Source organism: Haemaphysalis longicornis, unplaced genomic scaffold (genome assembly GCF_048455015.1).
Source record: "Haemaphysalis longicornis isolate Haplotype H1 unplaced genomic scaffold, Haemaphysalis longicornis Haplotype H1 scaffold_5, whole genome shotgun sequence".
NCBI classification, from domain to species: Eukaryota; Metazoa; Arthropoda; class Arachnida; order Ixodida; family Ixodidae; genus Haemaphysalis; species Haemaphysalis longicornis.
This window is the reverse complement of record NW_027526385.1, coordinates 113,614,473-113,636,922: the sequence shown is the minus strand read 5'-3', so window position 1 is coordinate 113,636,922 and position 22,450 is coordinate 113,614,473.

Below are 22,450 nucleotides of genomic sequence, written 5' to 3'. Positions count from 1 at the left end.
GAGCTGTTGGGGAAGGCGTTCTAAAGCTCGTCGGGGACCAGCGTGCTGCGCTTGGGTTCCTCTTCCTTTTGGGGGCCGACCAACGTTCGGCTCCCCTATTTTAAAACATGCGTAGGTGCAGCAGTGCCACGTTCCGCTGACCGACCGAGCAGCGACCCGGCACCTGCACCTCTGCGCGACGCGGTGACCGGCGGCGGCCACACTGCCTGTGCTCATCGCAGGCGGCTGCACAGAGATTGTTTCCGCCTGTCCAAATGTTAAAACAAAGTTCCACATTCGAGGATGGGGGGGATGGTGGGTTGAAAAATTGTGCTAGTAATTGTGACTAGCGCTGGTAGTGAAAGCGGCGAACCAATATCTGCGCAACTTCCCTGCACCCGAGAAACAAGTCGGCCATGAGTCGTCGGGGGAGAACCCCTTTCTAAAGCTCGCCGTGAGCGAACCTGTTGCGTTAATACTTCCCTCAGGCTCTCCTATTCTAATGAAATATTGTGTGATCCATCCATTCACCAGAGGACCTTCTGGCCCGTATCTGAACGGGAACAGAATGAGATCTTCAGGCCGAGCGGTCGCCGCAGCGCCGGCACTTCCGAATACCAGCCAATTGCGAAAGGCAGCCAGGGCTCTCACCGCGTCCGCGGGCAGGGGTCGTTTGTTTTGACAAAAAAGATTATTTGGGTGTATTTACACATACAATAAACATGTTTTTTGAATTCAGTGTCTCGAAAACCATAATGTAATGCCCCCAACAAATGTTTTTTGAATAGCTCTTCACCAGCCCTTTAACAAGGTTTTACTGTACATCAACATGGAAGTTATAAAGAAAAGGCACAAACGCCTAAATTTCGCTACATCCGGATTGTCTCTATGAGGAGAATGGTATGATAAAATATTTTGACAGATTTTATACATTTTATGGGCTACCTATATCAACCAATACATGTTTTATATGTGAAGGGGCCTGCGAAAACAGTAAAATCAAGGGAAAAGTTTTTACCACTTTTTACTGTAATAAATTTTAAAAGAAGAAATTAGTCTACATTTAGCTTCGACACCTTAATCAGAATGCACTCCGAAAACGCGAAGATAGAAGAATTGCCAGTTCAGGTGGGCGCTCGCACCACATTTTGAACTTTCCAAAGATTCAGGTAGATATGCCTGAAATCCTGAAAATTGGATTTGTGAGTTTTATTACGTAACATTGGAAAGTCCATAAAAAACGCCTATTTCCTCGGAAACGCAGATTTGCGCCATGAGTGCTGGTTAGCGGAAAACTGTAAGAGTACATTTTGGATATTGTTTCCTGCTACATATATCAACCAAAAGCATTTGTGGATCTCACGGGTGAACCAGATAGTCTCGAAATAGAAAAAACCACAATTTGTTTCTTCTTTTCCTGTGAGGGTCATAACTTGTAAAACTTTCGTCGCCTTAGTGAGGCCCTCCGCCATGATATAAATGTACTTCCATAGTTTAAAATCTCTAGGTCCAACAGTTTCGACTGGTAGTTGGAGAATCAGGCTGTCAGTCAGCCAGTCAGGTACTCGGACACTTCAACGTTGGGAATGCATTCGACTTGTTCGATTTGTTCCCACAGGTTCCATGGAAGTCTGTCTATAAAACTGTCCCCATATCTCCTTACTTCGCTGCAATAGTCCCCGACAGATGGTAGTCATCGGGGATCCTATCAAGTATATGCCTTTATTCTCCCAATCGCAGAAGTTTGAGATCCGAAAGAATCTAATAGCTCCCGGAACACACAAAACAAAATGTTTGGGTTTAAATAGAAAAAAAAAAACTCCCGCTTTTAAATTTCCGTTATTTCGAAGAAGTCTAGTTTAAGCCACGGATAATTCGAAGTACAGGCTACCAGGCCGGAGGCTTGCCACCTGACAAGCGGCCGAAAGAAACGAACCCGCTAGGTACAAGCATGTCAGTGTCGCCTCCGGAAGGGAGAGAAGAATAGAAAAACAGGGCACATTCGGGTAAAACCAATCTGAAATCCCCATGGTGTACGATCTGCAAGACGTGTCCTTTTCGAACTGCGTCAACGTGTGCACGAGTAGAGAGGGTGCAGTGCAGTACAGAAGGGTGCAGACCCCGATTTCTTGTGTGTGGGGCGCAGAACCGCTCGCTACCAGTGTCGACGATAAGGAGGAGGGCGCTACAGTAGCGCAGCCTATAGCTCGGAAGTCATGGCCCATGTCTTCTACTCGCTGGCTACATGGCTACATCCACGGCTACACGAATACATCCACTCGTTGGAGCAAAGAGTGCTGGCTGTCATCTCCTACAATAAAAATCAGACTTCAATCGGAAATTTTTCAAATATCGAATAGACCCTATGCAAAATGCGCCCCGCCATCTCACGTCGACTCCGGTAACTAGGTCCGCCATTTTGGTACGGTCATTTGAAACCGAAACCAAGTAGCAAAACATAGAAGGCGGGCATTGACCGCTCTTGGTGATGGACTACAATGCCGGAGCATTGCTGCATGCCGCAGTGCACGCAACGAGGAAATGCCGGTCCAGATGGAGAAAAGGCACGTGAAGTTCCACGCTCTTGAACGAACTTTCTGACGCGAACTATGCCGGCGCGAGCAACCTTTGTGACACGCTGAGCGCGGTGCGCTGGGAGCGAATATTTGTCATTGGTTCGCTAAGCTCGGGATTTCGTAGTCGCTGTCCGGATGAAAAATACAGCTGCGTTGAAGTTACGTGGTTCAGCCTGTGTATTATAAATGAAGCCTGAGCGTGCGTCACCTATTTATGACTGACAGCGGCGCTCCAGCGGGGAAACAGTACCACACGTTGTCAAAATTAGGCTTTATTTCTTCACTCGTCCCTGTGGCTCTACGCCCGCTTCGTTTCATTGTTAAATGGTACCGCTTAGCCCCTACACGAGCCTTTATCTTACCTAGGGCTGTAAACTTTTCTTGCCGCACTACGCCGTCACGGCGCGGTTGAAAATTTCCTCTGTGGCGGGCGCGCACGGTATCGGAGTATGTTGTTAGTTTCTTTTCGGTGCATTTAGCCGCGTGTAGTTGCGGAAGTGGCGTACACTGTTTTATGATGATCTGACGTTGGAAAATTCGAGTTTCTGCACTTGGTTCCCGACAGTTTTGTTTACGTCAAGTTAACAATTGTTGCCCATTGTAATTTCAGCCGCGATGTATTTACTGTCGAATATTTTGCGACTAAAATACACGCTCACTCCTCTAGTTTGTCACATGCTGCATGCATGCCTCCGACGTAATGATAGTAGCCATTGATGTAGGTAGCTGAGGCAATTTTCAAGTTTTCATAAAAAACAAAACAAAAAAAAACGGCCAGAGTTGCATCAGTCCGCCGCGCATCAGCTTGAGTGCTTTGCTTTTTTTTGTATCCACAGTGAAAATCCAAGTAAATTAAAATACTTCGCTGATTTATAGCGCGTGCAGTATAGCAAACTGTGGATATAAATGGAACAAAGGGAAGCATTCGCGCACCCCGGCATGCAGCGGTCTAGTAAACACGACGTTGCCCAGCCTCTGCGTGCTCGCGGGATGACCACGGCGTGATGTGGCTTGAATGCTTGCTGGTAGCTCATAGGTGACCCTCCAGGTGCTATGCCAGTCCTTGTTTCTGTTACTGTGGGGGGGGGGGGGGGGTGAGGCCAGCAAAACTGAGGCAAAAAACCCATTCCAAAGGCTACCAAGTTTTCTCCCAAGCGCTTGCACGGCACTTTATTGCTGCTCGCATTGCTCCTGCACTCGACGTGCGCCGAACAGACGCATTGGCAAGGGAAGGGAGGGCCATTTTCTTGCGGGCTTCTCCAGTCAATGTCTTGGACACTCGCTGGCTTGATGCCCTGCTGCCTCAGACGTCCCCACTGTTGTGGCAGTTGTGCACGCAAGCTCCGGTGGCGCCTCTTTAAAACCTTGGGCTTGCAAGAGGACGAGTAGGTGCACAGCTGCCAGGATGTGACTGCATGCTCCACTGGAACCCGCCGGGTACTCGCACGCTGCCTCCACAATCTCCCCATATCCGTCTCAGAGGTGAGGCACACAACATAGGGCCGGCCAATTTTTCTCTGGGAGCGGAAGCAGCTGCTGACCACATGGATGAGGCCCAACCTGCAAGAACAGAGAGAGTAACAGTAAATAGCACTCAGGGAAGAACAGGACTAGTCCGCTACAGTTTATGCTAAAGGGACAGAGCAGAAAGCAGTAGCCACAATGAACAGACTCAAAATGACCAGATTTTGTGTCTTGCTTAACACTGTTGCAAGGGCAATAATCTACATCTCAAACAGCAATGATGTCCAAATTGTTTTTCAAGTTCGAGCGTGCAAGTATCGCTGCATGCTTTGTTAATGTACTTTCAAGAGAACCTCACCGTGGGTAATGATACCAGTACCCGCATATTCGTGTTCGTCATAACTTAAGCAAGCAATATTATGATTATCTGGAACTCACTTCCAAAACATTTCGAGATAAACAGGTAAACATTCTGGCTGTACCGATGACCCATCGAATTAAAAAAAAAATAGTTCAGTGAGTTCGAGCTAACGAGGTTTTACGGTATTATCTGTTCGGGCACTCAAAACATGCGCTTTAGAAGCTACCACAACCACCCCACTGCCGAAAAAGGACAAGCCAGACGCACAAACAGATTTTCGCGGCAGGACATGCGCAATAAATAATGAAAACACACACAAAAAAGAAAATTCAAGGCGCATGTGCACTTTTGTAGTTGACTTCGCCGTAAAGCACGAATGCTTTGCGGCAAACGCGCGGGCGGACGACCGTCCCGGAAAACGGCCGCAACTTTTCCGTAAACATCTTCGCCAAAAATCGTCCCGCAAATTCGATGTACAGCATTTGAAAATACCTAATCCACCCACTAGCGGTACGGTCTGGCGATTGTCACTTTCCTCTTTCAGGGTTACTGCAACAGGGTCCCCGCTACGCATTTACATGGTAAACAACGGTGAACAAAGGGCTATACAAATGCTCATACCGGTTAACTCGCGTCAAGGAAAAAACAAACATTTACTTACTGCGAGTCGCACGTGTTTGTCCGCACCGATGAAGGCGAGCAATGCGGCTCGGTGGCTAGGCGGCATGCCCTGCTCCGCTGTCGCTCGGATGGGTCTTTGGCGCGGCACCACGAGTGGTATATGAGCCCTCTGACACAGTCGGCAGCGCAGACGAGTTCTTCGTCCACAATCCGTGGTCGGGACCCGGAAAACGCAGTCCAGTTTGAGCCATACCGCGTTACCGTCACCTACTCTTCCACAGTAAACAATACGAGACTTCGCGATCGTCGCCCGTACCAATATGGCGGACGGTCTTGTTTACATCAGTGTTGCTAGATCACCAAGCAATTTCGCATAGGGTCTATTGAACGCATGCCTTACTGATTTGCACTCGCCGTGTAGTGTTATTATCTACATTTGCTACCTTGAACTTTCAATTTTTTGTTCTATATGGGCTTCCGTGCACGGTTTTATTTAACAAATAAGCTTTTAAGTTATTTGCTCCGCTGAGCGCGATAACCAGGTGCTAGCATCGAAGTCAACGGTGAGATCGAGAGATGACTGCATTTGTAATGACAATGGGCTGGGCGTGTTCAAAACATTCCGTTTGATCTGTGCAGGTCTGTGGAAAATATTTAAAGGTTCACAAAAAATTTGCCAACAGGTCTGAAGTGTCACACTAGCCTATCTACCTAGACGCCGTCGTATACTCACCGCAAGTGTCTACGAAGAGCTTGTAAATAAAGAATCACTAGTCCACGGAACGGAAATATTAATGTTAACGCAGATGCCTGATAATTCTCACTTTACCTAGCAGGAATAACGTATTTGCGCCTGATCCTCGATATTCATTTACGGCTCAGCCCACACAAACGTGTGGGTCAACCAATTCGTTTAATAAGTGACAGTGTTTCAGTTTCGGTTTCACAGCCCTGGGTAGTCAGAGTTACTCGATATATACAGTTGCAAAACTCCGCTTCTGAATCCGGGCGGTGCTAGCCCCCCTGCTTCGTTAATGCGGAGGGGTAAGTCCACGCGCGCGGTACCTAGGAGACAAAAACTGAACTTCACTTAACTATTTTAAGTGTGAATACACTTTATAAGCGACCCCAAACCATCCACCGCCGGCGGCGGCGTTGGCGTCCGCAGTGCTCCTCTATATTTTAAAAAGAAACAGCATCCGGCGCCAGGTTTCGATCCGAGGACTTTGCGGCCGCAGCGCGACGCTCTACCGACCAAGCTACGGACGCGACTGTGATATCAGTGTTAGACGCGCCTTATATCTTTAACGCATTCAAACTACGTCTTCAGCGGCGTGCGTTGGCGACTCAGCGGCGTTATAGCGGCTTGATAACTGCGTGGTGTACACGTGATACTACAAACCCGATGGAAGAGATGGAAGAGAAGGCGGCGAGGCGGTGGGCTGCGGGGGCCGAGCGCAAGCGCCGCAAGCGGGCCGACAACCGTGCATTCGCACTTTCACATTCTCCCCCTCGGGGAAATGCGGGGTAATTTTTTATTCAATTTTTTTTTGTAAAATAAAGCTTACTTTGTGAATTATTATACATTAATTAGGCCAAATTTACTTATGTTTTTGCGGCTTTTCTTTTTGTGACTTACGGCAGCAGCCACGAGCACTTGAGTACTGCTTCAACGTTCTGCGGACAGACGACAGGCTAGTCAACTTGCCCCGTGCTTTCCCCGGCGCAGGGGGCCTACCAAAGACCGGATTTTGATACATGGGTACTATGGGGACTTTCGCAACTGGTACATATTCAGTAACTCGGCTGGGTAGACACTGCGAACGCTTCCGAGACTTTATTGGTATCGGTAGTTCACCCATTTCGCCACCAGGGGCCGAGAAATCGCAGATTGAAATCGTGCCGCAGCCAGTGCGATCACGCTAGCCGCCTTCGAGGTAAAAACTGACAATGTTTCTTGCTATTGCGGTATTAATGCAGAGATCCTTAGGCGCTCGCCTTGTCATCCTAGCTCGCTCGCTCGACCCAAGTTTAAGAGCACCGAGGCGGCGGTGTCCCGGGGTAACGCTGTTGTTCGCTGCGCATCTCAGAGGCTTCGAAGGCCAAGCGGTGTATATAGTCATAAGCGTTCTAAACTCGTGAAACGCTGGCGCTTGTCATACATATTCCCGTTATTTAGCGGAAACAAAACTATAGGCACAGTTGAGAAAAAATATACGTAGTTAACCGGCAGCGCCCGCGTTCCTTTAGTTAAGGACACCGGCTGAGTTGGTTTTTACGATAGTAAACGAAAAATGTGGCAGTGCAAAGCCGCACGTGCGGGGAGAAAAGCACAAAGAAAACAGAACTCCCGCAGGCTAAGTTTCTAGAAGGGGGCGCGCGAGCATTGCGGAGGCAGGAAATTTGAATTGCATGGGGTGGTAGCAGTATGCGGATAACGGCGCTACAGCCCATTATGGCGAATCACTGCTGTGAACTTCTATTTTTTTCTGAATAACAAGCGTAACACACGACGTGCAGGACCTGAAAAAACACGATCGGCTAAAAAATACACTCGTTCCCTTCGTGTACGTTCCGTCATCACGCTTAAAAAATGCACCGACACAAATGTGTGGGCTGGGCTTTCGTCGTCACGAAAATTTTTCTGCGCGGTACAGGGTAGCGGGCTCGTGCACTGCAGCGCTAGCGATAGATGATTTTTTCTTGCTTCCTTGGTGTCTCATTTATTGGCGGTTTTGGGCTAAGTCACCACCACAAACTTGAAACTTGGAGAGGGGCGAAGCATGCATTGTATGAGTGTATTCGAAGATCGTAAGGCTCTCTTGCCGCTTGGTGCTCGCTGATTGCGCGCCTGGAAGTGCTGGTGGGAGGAGAAATCACGGGATTGCTGAGACGATGGGGCCATCTCTGGCTTTGAACAGGATTTAAGCAAATAAATAAGAGAGACTGGCCGTAAGTTGCCTTCTTGCCACACGGCGCAGTATGCTAAGAAGTATGGTTTGCAGCAGAAAACCTGGCTTTTGAAACCCAATTTGAGACGAAATTCGGGAGGAAATTTTGCAATGTAGGGTATTGAAAGTTTCTCGCCGTCTCGTCGGGCTTGTCGCTTGTGCTCAGTTTGTGTCATTAGATCATGCGTAGCCTTCAATGATATTCTGCAAGAAAAAATTACACCACGTTCCCGTAGGGAAACCGTGAGTAGTATGCGAAGCAGGCATGGGATCGATTCAAGTGCCCATTAGTTTTCAGTTCGTCGTTTTCGTAATGTTTAGGTACGTAGCTACCGTTATATTTACCGTTTGGTTTCCATGGTAACTACCACACTTTTCACTTACCGGAACTACGAAATGGGAAATTGCGTTGACCCCATGGCTGTTTCGCATACTACTCCGGGTTCCCCTATGGCAACATGGTGTAATTTTATTGGAGAGGGGTGGGGGGTGTTAGAGTGGAGAGGCTTTAAAGAGAGAGAGAGAGACGTACGTGGTATGAGTTTGTCTTTATTTAAGCATTATCATCATCATGTTCAACGTAGGTGACGTCGACCTGTGGTTTGTGTTCAGCTTTGATTATGACCGCCTTATGGTCCGTGAAATGTAAAGTCAAGGGCTGTTGTAGTGGATGAACCCTAAAGTTGCTGAAGCTGAGGTCAATGCACGTTCCCCGGATGGTTGTAGGCTGCTTGTAATCACGGCCCGCCGAGACTCGCCGACGCACGCCGCTGCCGACGACGATGAAACGTCGAAGGCGCGTGAAGCGTTCTCGTCTCGTGCCGGCCCAGGGATGCACCGGCAACACTGTCGCTTCAGGAGCTATAGAAGGGACCGGGCGTTCAGCAAGCCGAGCATTGGCAGTGTGGGTGTGGATGGCGCAACAACAACGACAATGACAAGGGAGGGACATAGCCCCGACCATGAGATGCTCTGCATCTAAAAATCTTTACCAGGTACACATGGTGGTGGGGTCCCATTGTTTACAGGCACCTTATCATCCATAATGCGGGCTGATGCTGAGGGATCGGCATCTTAGGCCTTGGTGCCGTGGCGTTTTCCCACGGAGATGAAGCCGTAGTGGCGTACAGGTATACAGCTTTGCTGTACAGTTCTCCTGACTTTGAAGCACCAAGCGATCTAGCGCAAGTCGTTAGAAAAAATGACCGAACCCTGTGGCGTGCCGACGCTGCCGAGCTTCTTTTCGGGCAGCTGCAGGTCTCCCGCGCAGATCTTGGTCGTTCTGTTCATCAAGAAATCCCTGAAGCAGTCGTACGTCTGTTGTCTCATGTTGAGTTTAAAGACTTGTCCTAGGATTGCCGAGTGTCGGGACTTGTCGAAGGCACTCTGCAGGTCCAGACCAAGCACCGCTCTGTTGTCTCTGGTCGTCGTGTCATCGTCGAGGATCTTGTATTTTAGCAGGATCACGGCGTCCTGCGTGCTCAGCTTATTTCTGAATCCTATGAGGGAGTTGGGGTAGAGCTCTGTGTCTTCTAGGTAGCGTTGCCACCGCTTCATGAGGACGTGCTCCAGCACGTTTTCCACGCACCACGTGAGCGAGATTGGTCGAAGGTTCTCTATGCTCGGGAGGCCTGCCTGGCTTTGGGATTAGGACCGTCTTGGCCGTCTTCCACTGCTTTGGGAGTTGGCCTGCGCGACAGCACGTGTTGAAATAGCGCGTCAGAGCCTCAACTGCCGCGTCGTTTAGGTTCCTGAGCGCCGTGTTGGTGAACCTGTTAGGTCCCGCTGCCGATTTTCTTTGAGGTTCTGCAGCGCGTCATGCACTTCCCAGGGTTCTATGTCTTTGTCTAGCTCCGCGTTCTCCTCTCCAAGGAAATCCGGCTGGTCCTGTTTGGGGGGTGGTCGGGAGGTACTTGGCGTCCAGTGTTTTCTTGACCTCGTCTTCTCCCAGTTCCTTGACGGTCGTGTGGAGCATACGGGCAATGTTGTTGTGTTGGGTACTCTTGGTCGTGGTCTCGTCCAGGAGGTGTCGTAGCATGTTCAACGTCTTGCCCGTGTGCATCATGCCGTCCGCCTTGCTACATGCCTGGTTCCATTGCTGGGCGCACCGCACCCTGCTGTGCTTTTCGGTCTGTTTGTTGAGTTCGGCGATCCGTTTCCTCAGCCGACGGTTGGTGCGTTGTTTGAGCCAGCGGGCATTCAGTTAGCTTTTTGCTTGCAGAAGGTGCGCCAAGCGGCTGTCCATCTTGCCGATGTCCTGGTTCGTTTCTATTTCTTGGGTAGCGTCGTCCACCGTCTTCATGACGGTGGTGGTCTACTTTTCTATGTATTCTATGTCGTCGTGCGTTTCGGGTAGCGCCCTGCGAAACGCCTCCCAGTCCGTGAGCTTGTGCGTTTTCTTGCCGTAGTTGTTGCGCCGGAGAGCGAGATTCGGACCTCCACTGTCATGTGGTCACTGCCAAGGTCTGCTCCCGTGTTGCGCTATTGCGCTTCGCGCGAGCACGCCGTCCCCATCTTGACGAACGTCAGGTCCGGGGTGGTATCCTGGTTCTTGGGGATTGCGGCGGGTCCGTCACCAGGTTGAAGCCCACGTCTATGGCATTTTGTAATAGTTCTCTTCTCTAAACCGTCGTTTTGGCGTGTCCCCAAGCCTGGTTCGGGGCGTTAAAGTCGCGGCATACCACTACCGTGTTCCAACCGGCAAGCCGGCCGCCTTGTGCATGAGGGCTTCGAAGCACTGCTGGTGGTGGAGCACGCTCACCGCGACTGCGCTTTCCTCCTTCCTTTTACCCATAAGCAGCTCGACCATGCATTGCTCCGCCATGCTGTTGGTCAGGAGCATGTGCTCGACGAAGGTGGTCTCCCTCCGAACCAGAATGCACGTACGTCTGTGTCTGCGCCGTTTGCCGTTGAGCACCACGCTGTGTCCCGTAGTGGGTCCTGCGTGGGTACGGTACCCCTGCACTATCGGTGGGGGACCTTTGCAGTGGGTTTCTTGCAGTTCTATTTTGTCGGGCTTGCACTTGAGCTGCCTTATGTGTTTTTGTAGCACCGCTTTTCGTCGTAAGAACCCGTTGCAGTTCCTGTGCCAGACCAGGAGGTCCTTTATTGGCCCTGGGGCTGCGGCTGTGGCTGCGGAAGTTGCTGTAATACGGCGGGTTGTCCCATCCATAGTTGCTGCAGTTTGGCAACGATCTGGTGCTCCAGTCCTTGCATTTGTGCTTGAATTTGTGCATATACAGGCGGGGACTTAATTTTTCAGACCATGCGAGCGCGTGGCAAAAGCCACCGATGCGCGCTCTGGAGGCCCTGCGCCTGTTGTCGAGACCGCTGCGGCGAGCATGCGCGTCCTGTTTTACTAGCAGGCACGCCGATTTCCTCGCTCCCTGCAGCGGTGCTGAGATGACCAGTGAAGCACCGCAGCGCGACGCGTTTGTAGCATTCCTGTCTTTCCGATGGCACATTTGGGGCACAATGGGACGATTGCACGGGCTTTGGCGCAAGCATTGGCGGATCCAGAGGGGGGTCCAGGATGTCCTAACCCATATCATCCCATTTTGACGAATGCTGACGCGCAGAACGAACAGACAATTTATATGGGTATGTCTTTCAATCATTTTTAAGTAAAGTAGCCAGCAAACAAACCGAAAAATTTACTTGTATAAAACTTGCAAATCGCCTACTTCATCTGCAGCGGAGACCAAGCTGAAATATATGTTCAGTGGCCAAATAGTTTACAAAATAAACAAGATGTATAAAGGTTCGCTTTTCGTATAGTTAACATTTCATTGTCCGTTGCGCGGTACCGTGTGACTGTGCTTCGTACGCGCTTGCTTTGGCTACGCCGTTCGCAAGCCGCTAGTCTCAACGTCTAAAAACGATAAAGCCTAAAACAAACAAATAAAACATTCCACGCAAATGTTTTTCAGGACGCGAGGAGCACTTGCGCCAAAGCCCGCGCAATCGTCCCATTGGGCCCCAAATGTGCCATCGGAAGGAAAGGAATGCTACAAACGCGTCGCGCTGCGGTGCTTCAGTGGCCATCTCAGCATCGCTGGCACCGCTGCAGGGAGCGAGAAAATCGGCGTTCCTACGAGTAAAACAGGACGCGCATGTGCGCCGCGCCGGTCTCGACAACAGGCGCTGGGCCTCCAGAGCGCGCATCGGTGGCTTTTGCCACGCGCTCGCGTGGTCTGCAAAATTAAGTCCCCGCCTGTACTTGCGTGAACGCGTTCTGTAGTCTCTGCATTGCCTGTTCGAGGGCCGTGAGCCGCTCGTTGGTGATCTTTGGATTGGCTTCTAGGCAATCCAGACGCTCGCCTTGCTTGTCGAGTCTTGCGGTGATTCTGCGGTCTCTGGCGCTCTCCACCGCCCGTCGTTTGGGGTTAGGCTCCGACGGGCGGGCCGCTCTTGGGTCAGTTTCTGGCTCTGATTTGTCTTCGGTCAGTCTTTCTTGGAGTCGCTGTACTGTCGGTTGGGGTTGTGTTTGCGGCGTTGCTGGCTGCACGGCCTGCTGCTGCTGCTGGTGGTGGTGCATGGAGATCAGCATGGCGAGCTCCCAGGGCTGGGACGTCGATCTTCTCCGACGGCTGGCGCTCCTTTCACGCCTCGCGGTGCTGCTCCTGTCTCGCTGGCACTTCGCTGACGCGACTCTCACCTCGGTGAGAGTGGCGGGAAACTTGCCGGTTCTGGTACCCGTCCTTGTCGCTGTTGCTGCAGGGTCTCGATCTTGCATTCCCACTGTCTCTTGGTTACCACAAGCGGCTTATTATATCAGTTCTTGCACTCCTGTTCGCCTGTCGGGTGTTGCCCCCCGCAGAGCTTGAAGTGGTGCTTGCACTGCCTCTAGTGGTCGGCGCCGGGGTCGGCAGCTCCGCACGCGAAACATATTCTGGTGTTAGGATATGGGCACACGTCGCTCCTGTATCCCAATTTGCCGCACTTTCTGCAGACTTCGAAGTGCTTGCGGTATAAGCCGCATCGCATCGCATCGCACCGATCCCAGAGGTCCCGATAATCCGAATCTTAGGACTAAGAATACAAAGCAACCGCAAAAGTGAGAGCTTCATAAGCCTAATGAACCGAGCCGCGGACCAGACGGCCCGACTTGTCCGCAGGGTCACCAACCGCCATAAGGGTCTTACCAAAAGCGAAAAAGTTCGCATTCTCCAAGCCTTTGTTATAAGCCGGATAGTTTACTCCCTCCCTTATCTCATCCTAAGGCCGACATTGATAAAATAGACGTGCTAATTAGGCGAACCTATAAATTAGCGCTTTGACTCATTCCCGACCCTTCCATTGCCCGATTGGACGGAATGGGTCTCCACAATACAGCTCAAGAGCTGATAGAAGCCCACTTAACGAGTCAGTGTGAGCGACTGGCCCGAAGCAGCACGGGGAGGCACATCCTTCAAGAACTGTGTATCGGTCACCATACAAACTTCGCGCAACTACATCCCATCTCCGCGTCAATACACTTCCAAATAATAATCAAACCTTTGTCGCGCGATATGCACCCTCAGCACCACATCGCTAGGAGACTAAAGCGAGCGGAAGCACTCCACAAGATGTACGGCAACAATCCCCGAGGTCTGTATGTTGATGCGGCAGAATACAGATTCCACGGAGCATACACGATTGTAGCCATGAATCACGCCAAGGAACTTCTCAATTCGGCCACCGTTCGGTCCCCCCAACCAGAGACAGAGGAAGAGGCGGCCATAGCCCTAGCTCTAACACTCGACCCCACCTCCAGCACGATCATTTCTGATTCTAAAACTGCAATTCAAAATTTTTCCTCTGGTCGCATCTCAGAGCCGGCACTGAGAATTTTGACAGGAAACACTGCCCGACCCCTACAACAGCCAGTTCTTCTGACCTGGATGCCCGCGCATTCGGGCCTCGAAGGGAACGAAGCGGCCCATGAACACGCCCGAGGACTCACGATCCGGGCTGGGCCTAGCCTCTATCCCTACCACGAGGCGCGATGTGTGCGGGATCGCCTGGTCTCTTTTCACGACATCACTATGCACTACCGCCTCTCCCGCTTAACCTATCCTCCGGCGGACAAAACGTAAGACATTTTTAAGGCTCACACGTGGCGACTTCTTCAGACAGGCACTTTTCCTAATCCCGTATTTCTAACGCACATCTACTCAACTCTGTACCCCACATCGGCCTGCTGCTTATGTGGCGGTCATGCCACACTATCGCACATCATCTGGGCTTGCCCGAAAAACCCCTTTCCCGAAATACTCTCCGAGGAGCGGTGGGAGGCCGCGCTGCGCAGCTCGTACATGGACCTACAGGCCCGCTTGGTCGCCAGAGCTGCCGAGGTCGCTGATCAGTTCACGCTGACAGCCATCAACGCGATCTAACTACCAGCATCACTTTTATGATGCATAATCACTAATATTCCTCGAAATAAAGTTTATTCTCTCTCTCTCTGACTCAAACTGCGCCCTCGTCAGCAAACAATTTCACCCTTGAGACGGAACAACAAATCCCGACTACAATAAAAACTATTGCGATGTCTTTAGTGTAAAGAAATAACGTATCTCTTTAAAGGTGATTGAATTGGCTACATAAGCATAGACAAAGAAATACTAGTAAGACAGGACAATCCCACAGAGCCCTGCGGCCGAATTGACTGTAGTGTAGCGCGCCGAGCGGGCAGACAAACTACTAACGGTTACCTTTCGGTTTCAGTTTTGCGGACACCAATTTTAGCGGGTAGTTTGAATGGCTGGAAAGCGCTGCTCACGGCGACGGGCATCGGTACGGTAATCAGACGATTTCATGCATTAATTAGTGTTTATTTGAATATATCAGCCTCAGGCTTGGTGCCCGCAAGATTTTAAAATATATTTTTTTGAAATGTGAAATGGCAATTTACAGTACCATTTACAGATGGTTAAGAATTCTCTTGTGTATTCACATCTTGTCAAACCACATGAAAATCTCACAAATGAAGAAATATTTATTGCATGGCACTAAACAGAACAAGTTGAAATTGTCATCATTCATGGTCATACAAATAATAATAAACAGTGGGTAATACACCACAACAGGCACAATACACAGTAGTAAGGAAAAACACATTTCCAGAAATGAATAATTGCCAAGTAAGGGTACCACAACCACACAAAGCATTTATCCTCCATGGTAATTGAAAACGCTGAGAATACGGAAGAATCCGCCGTATGCAGTTTCACTTGTATCTACAAAACCCTCACACTGTGTAAGCTGTTGCAGTCATACAAAAATACAACCATAACAAAATCTAGACGCCGGGATACTTGCACGTGTTTACGGGCACAATCTCTGCAAATAATTCTTTTTTACAATGTGCCAATTTCTTGTTAGATTGTGAAAGACGAGAAACACTTGCGCCCCGTTTACGAGAAAGGCTTTGATGGCCTTGCTTATTTGATCAACTACAGGTTGCCGAGAGGTCTATTGCCTCTTAGCAACTGCTAATCACTAGCAGTATTTGCAGAGAAAACACATTTTCGTGGATATGTACACGCAAAAACGTTAACAGGAAAACAAATCAAGTTCCTATTGGTTTCTTGCAAGGGTGCAATTACCCAAGAAGCCGTCTTAGCTTCCCAAAGCGTTGCCTTCACATTAAAGGCAACGGGCCAGGCAGGGACATTTTAGGTATGCGTACGTAGTCAAACGACAAGTTTCAGGCTCGATTAAGGCACACGAATTCACGTCTTCCGCAGCCAACGTGAACAGTCCAACGTAAGGAACAGGTAAGAAGTATTGGGCTTCTTGTGTATCAGGCAAGGGCTACACATTACACAGTCCCATAAAGTAATGCGATAACATTTGAGGGACCCCGTGTCAGATTTTTGCCACTTTGAACACGCAGTCGAGCACAATTTCAACGGTGCTGCGCACAAATGCCAAATTTAACTGGACATTTCTATGCTTTGCATCTCGCAACCAGGCACCCGGCAGTCAGGAATTCTACTAGAGCACGCTTTACATCACGAATGTTTCACAATCCACCATGTGCTATGAGAGAATTAAAAATGTTTGTGCTGCCTATATACTTGCGGATTACGAATGCATATGTGCATACAACATGACATTATACCTTTCATCTGCCTGATTACAACAAGAAGAATAACAGTGCAATTTTATTGCGGACGCACATCGTTAGCTCACTGCGTATATGTTTTGGAGCACCAATAAGGCAGCAAGAAGCACTGCAGGGAGTCATTGATACAACCGCATAACTCAGGAAAAGCAGTTGGCACAGCCAGTTTTGTGAGTCGTGCGAGGGCCGGATTTATGAAGTCCTGTGTCATGAAGTGCTAACAACATGTCTGGTATGATAAATACAGTTGACTGGTGGGCTTTGTCTTGATGGCACGTCGTCCAGTGTAGGCCAACCATGCTGTAGACCTGAATAGGTGATTAAGGAAACAGTACACAAACTGTTTGCAATGACAGATGTGACCAGATATGTAGACAATGTAAATGTCACTGTAACTAGTACTCAGGTATTGCCTCCAGCACATGCCACCTATTTACAGCATGGGTTCTCTTATTCTAATCAGCGATCACGCAGTACCGCTATTAGCAACATTAAAATATGCATGCTTTTTTAATAGCGCGGCACTGGTTAGGCACATCCTTAATTCAATTGAGATATTGTTTGGTATAACAGAAATGATAATGCTGCTCACAAGACCTGAACGGCTCTGTCTTTTTTGTAAAATCAGGACAAGCAGCGAGAGAGAAATGAACGTAATACAAAGCCTAGACACACTTGCTGTCCCGTGGGCTTGCGAAAGAAACGCATTCCGTCACGGGGCCCCTGGCGAGGGTATATTTGGCCGCTGTATGGGCGACGGGGCACGCAGCAGTGAGCGTGGTATCGATGACCTCCAGAGCTCATGGACTAAAAAGATGAGAAGATTACAGACAGCTCAGTGAATAGGTGCAATATGCGAAATACGTGTTTCATAAAACAAGCCAAAACATGAATAAAGGAAAAAGAGAAAGCGCTTTAAAACGGCAAGTGCGGAATAGTTCCATGCAATGCCTGCAATACCAGACTTGATATGCAATGTGGAATGGAGACCCAATTTGAAGGCTATAATTTACTGCATACTCACGCTGCCTCGAGGAGAGCTGTTATCTGTCGACTAAAGACGCGTTTTCACCGCACTTGATGCGCCATAGCGAAGCGACGCGCGCGCGTATTTGGCGTCGGTGAGTGGGATCGCCGGGTACGCGGGCAGTGCACTATTAAGGGCGCGTAAAAGCTTATCAGTGTAAGGATGCCCTTTATGGTTATATCAGTTAAATAATGCAGGTACGGTTACTTCGTCGCGCACGTTCGCACGGACGGCATTGCAGTGCATCACGGCACAATAAATAATAGCAGTAACAGTTGGCCAAGCTAGTGATGGCTACCTAGTCGAATAATCGAACGCGGCACACGTAACTTCAGTGCAGCCACAGCGCACAACGCCTGCTTCACCTACGGACCGCCGGCCACTTCCTCAAGTCACTCACCGCCGTCGTTTGCAGCACGTGAACGACACGTGTGGCGACAGGCGCGTAGCGCCGACATCCATCAGCGCTTGTGCAAACCGCACAAATTGCTTGAAATATTGTTACGGCCGGCTAAAAGATAAAAAAGGTCTTTTACGCATTTCCGGTGCGTTTTCTAAGCTCTTATCCTAAAGACGCAGAACGAGCTATGCGTGATTTGACTAAAACTAATCAATGCTCGTAGCGTTTGAAGTACAGGAAAACGTAGATATGATACGCCACGCCACCACTTTTTGAAAAAAAGTCTCAGCTTTCGTTCAGGAAGCAAAACTGATGCCGCGAAGAAAGCACTAGGCGTTTCTTTCTCCACGAGATAAGTAAGCATGAGGCTGCAGAAGTACACATGCAAACGATGCCGAAAGAGCCAAATGGCGGCTTCCGCTGGCGGCTTGGCCGGTCTTGACATCATATTGCCGCGAACCATACATTGGGTTTGTTTCATTATGTTTCATTATGTGTCATAATTATGTTTCATTATGTTTCATCATATTTTCATTATCAAAGAAAAAATTCTTCATCTTTTTCTATGACCCACCACAACCTCCCCTTTGCTTTCCGAGGTTTTCTTGACTGCCAACCCTTATTTTCTGTCTTATTTCACGGAGCCCCTAATTTCCCATTTTCTGATTCGCTACATATATATATATATATATATATATATATATATATATATATATATATATATATATATATCAGGGTGTCGAACCGAAAAAAATACCGGTTCGGTTACGGTTCGGGTTCGGGTGAAATAATTTCGTTCCGGTTCAGTTCCGGTTCGACAAAATCACGTGCCGAACCGGTTCGCGAACCGGTTCGGGAGCTTGAACCGGTTCGCGAACCGGTTCGATGATTTGAATTGTCACTGAAATTAGAAAAAAAAACATTTAGTAGTTTAAAGCGACAGTAAAGTCAAAACACAAACAAAAATTCAAAATGCTGCTGTTCCCCAAGGGGAGTGGCGCAATTGCAAAGCAAACTTTAAAAAATCACGAGATATTAGAAAAACAGATGGAGTGGTGACGATTTACTACCTACTTTCTCGTCCAGACTTTATGTTGTCCTAGCGACTATTCATAAAGCCACCGCCAAGAGATATGACGGTGGGATATATATTCTGCCCTTTCATTTTTTGGTGAAATCGCAATCGTCGCTATGGAATCGCCTATAACGCTTACCTTGAAGCCTTAAATTTAGGTCTGCGTACTGGCGTGTTGAAATATCAGCGCTTAATACCAATGGCGCACATTTTTTTTATATTTGTAACAAAACAGAAAAACCCTACTACAGGCACATAAATACTACCAATGAATTAGATCATTTGGTCACCCTGAATAATTTCTTAGCTGTCACCCTATCGAATGTGTTAGCCACACTTTTGTTAAAAGTAAGCTTTAGTTAACGCTCAGTCACTGCATTATTGCTCTGACCACTGCAATTCCTTTTGCGAAAGCTATACTGGATGTGTGCATTACAATCAGTATGTCATCGTACCGCCTGACCCCCGGCCATCATTCCGTGTGCTACATTGCGTAATCTTATAACAGATTATGCTGTTACAAAATGAAAGGGAAATTTTACGCGCGGAGCATGAGAAGAACTTTTTTGGGTAGGCGCTCTTTAATTCGTCCACAGCAGTACTCCCCTCTGACCTGCCTCGGTGGCTCAGTGGCTAAGGCACTGCTGAGCGCGAGGTCGCGGGTTCGATTCCCGGCCGAAGCGGCCGCTTTTCTGATGGAGGCGAAAAGCAAAAACGCCCGTGTGTACAAAATTTCGGCGCATGTAAAAGATCCCCAGGTGGTCAAAATTAATTCGAAGCCCTCCACTACGGCGCGCCTCATCGCCTGTGCTGGGTCGGCGCGTTAAACCCCACAATCAAATCAAATCAGTACTCCCCTCCGGATCGAGTAGCAGTAGAAGTAATGTAGCGAGTTGGGCAGTCAGTACAAGTGCACCTTCGAAAAAAAACCAGATCTGAAAGAGAAAAAACTGCAGAACAAGCAGAAAAGATGATCGCTCGGCGAATGGGACAGTGTGAGGTACCGGCCGTCCTTTCTGCACGTGTCATCTGCTTTATTACTGTTGCTGCTTCCAAGACAAGGTCGAGGACTGCAGTTTCTTGCCAAGTGATTAAGTGCGCACCTTAACAGTTTTCCCTGACATATCTGTTGTTATTAGTACTTGTAAAAAACGGAGCTTGTCCACGGTACTGTCCTCAAAAATGGTCGTGGGTAAGGGACATCGAAGCCACTTTTGGTCAGCATCAAGCGGTTTAGCCACTGAGCAGCTCCTGCGGTCAAATTTGTCAAATATTACAATTTGCAGGTGTCGGACCTTTTAAAGAAATTATGAAATGGAAAAGGTTTGCACACATCGGGCTTTCGCTGCTGCACACTGGAGCACTCCTGCAGCCTGATTTCTCCACTAAAGTTGCAGCTAGGGAAGGGCAAAATCGTTTTATATCCCCTGCAAGCTGCGGAGAATGACATTTCCTTTGGTCAGCTTCCACTACGCTCGCGCTTCCAGCAGCAACAGACCATTGCTACATTGGTGCTCATTCATTTCCCTTGTTGTTACATAGAGCGTGATAGTGTTCAATTGTCTGGAGGGGGAAGTGAGCGAGCAGGTACGAAGTTGATGGTACGTGAAAGAAAAAAAAGCCTGAATTGCATTGACTGTGCAATGTCAACAACAGAGGGTCGAACCGTTTCGGCATGAACCGGTAACCGTTATTTCTTTTTTCGGTTCAGTTCCGGTTCGGGTTCAGCGTGCTCAAAAAATAACGGTTCGGGTTCGGGTTCAGTTCCGGCAAAAATACCGGTTCAGTTCCGGTTTTCGGTTCGGTTCGGTTCCGGTTCGACACCCTGATATATATATATATATATATATATATATATATATATATATATATATATATATATATATATATATATATATATATATATATATATATATATATATATATATTGCCGCGAACCATACATTGGGTTTGTTTATTTGTGTTTTGCTTTTACCGCCCGGCTGCGCCGGTCTGTGTTATCTCTGCGCCAAGGGAAGCGCGTGTTCCATTCTTTCTTTCTGTGCCGCATGTGTTATCTGTTGTGATAGGGAGAGCATTCCCATCTAACGTGAACAGCCCAGAATAATCTTCTTGGATCTACTATGTTCTCGATGCGAATGGACGTTTCGAGAAGCACGCGCGCCAAAAGATAAAAAGCCTGCAGTGCGTACGCCGGGGCATTCGATTCGACGACACTCGCCTGTGCAAGTCACTTTGTTGACCGCTGCTTCGCCGCCTCTGTATTCTTTTGAGTTGTTAGGGGAGCACAAGTTCGCTCCAATAAACGTGTTTCTCATTCAAGACAACTGCATCGTCCTTGTCTTCGTGACATCTGGTGGAGGTGCGGGGTAGCACCCTTCATGCCCACTACAACCTCGTGAAGCCGCCAAGCCAGTCCAACAAGAGCCAGCCTCCGCCTGCAAGATTTACCACCCGAGTTCGGTTTGTTGCCAGAAGGGCCCAAGAAAAGGAACGCTGCAACCAACACCATGGTGCAAGAAACAACATCGCCAATCGTCCTGCAGCAGCCCCGGGAACCGCCATCGTTCCGGGGAGCCCCCGCTGAAGACCCCGAAGAATGGTTGGAGAAGCTGGAGCGCGTCCGCATCTTCAACAGGTGGGACGACGAAGAAACTTTCTGGCATGTCTTCTTTTACTTAGAAGATGCTGCTCGAACTTGGTTCGAGAACCATGAGAGTTCTTTGACCAACTGGACTCACTTCAAAAGGGAGTTCCTTAAGACATTCACTACCGTTGTGAGAAAAGAGCGAGCTGCACTAATGCTTGAAACTCGGACACAACACCCCAACGAAGGGGTCGTGATCTTCGTTGAGGAGATGAAGCAACTATTTCGCCGCGCGGACCCCGAAATGACGGAAGAAAAGAAGTTACGCTTCTTGATGCGCGGTGTGAGGGAGGAGCTGTTTGCTGGACTTGTCCGCAACCCACCCAAAACCATCGCTGAATTCGTGACCGAAGCCAGCACGATTGAGAAGGCTCTCGAAATGCGTGCTAAGCAGTATGACCGGAACTTTGAACTAGTATGACCGGCCAGTGCGAACTACGTCGACAACATGCGGATTCCGGCTGATAGCCTACGCGGGACCATCCGCGCAATAGTGAGAGAGGAGCTGCGGAAACTTTTCCCGACGACGCCGCAACCCCAAGTCGCTTGCCTAACTGACGTGATCCGGGAAGAAGTTCAAAACGCTTTGGGAACTTCTGTGGCATCCGAAGTACACTGCGAGCCCCAAGCTATGACGTACTCCGCGGCTGTTCACCGACCCCGCCCTGCTCCAACACGTCGTCAAGAGGCACGTCGTCAAGAGGCCCCGCCCTACCGCCGCCCACTGTCGCCCGCCTGACCCCCGGTAGCACAAACCCAGACGCCGAGGAAGACTGACGTATGGCGAACACCGGATAATCGTCCTCTGTGCTACCACTACGGAGAGGCCGACCACATCTACCGTCGCTGCCCATACAAGAGACTCGGACTACGTGGTTTCTCCGTCGACGCACCACGCCCCCGACCCGGCCAGCACCCATCTGAGATTGAAGAATACCTGTCGAACACCAGCCGTGGACCAGCCCGTTTCAACCGTTCGCCGTCGCCCTACCCGTACCAGTCGCCGGCCCGCCGTAGCAGTGCTGACTTCGCATGTGGAAGGTCTCCCAGCCCACGCGGGGGAAAATAAAGGCGGCAACTTCTGGAGGTGAAGTTGCTCTACGGCGAAAAACTGGAAACCCTCCAACGACGCAAGGACGCGCTGAAGACAGTGATTCACGACATGCCCTCATCCCGACAACCCGACCTAACCCTGACGAGACTCCCGAACACGACGACAGCTACACGGCGCGACGCGTA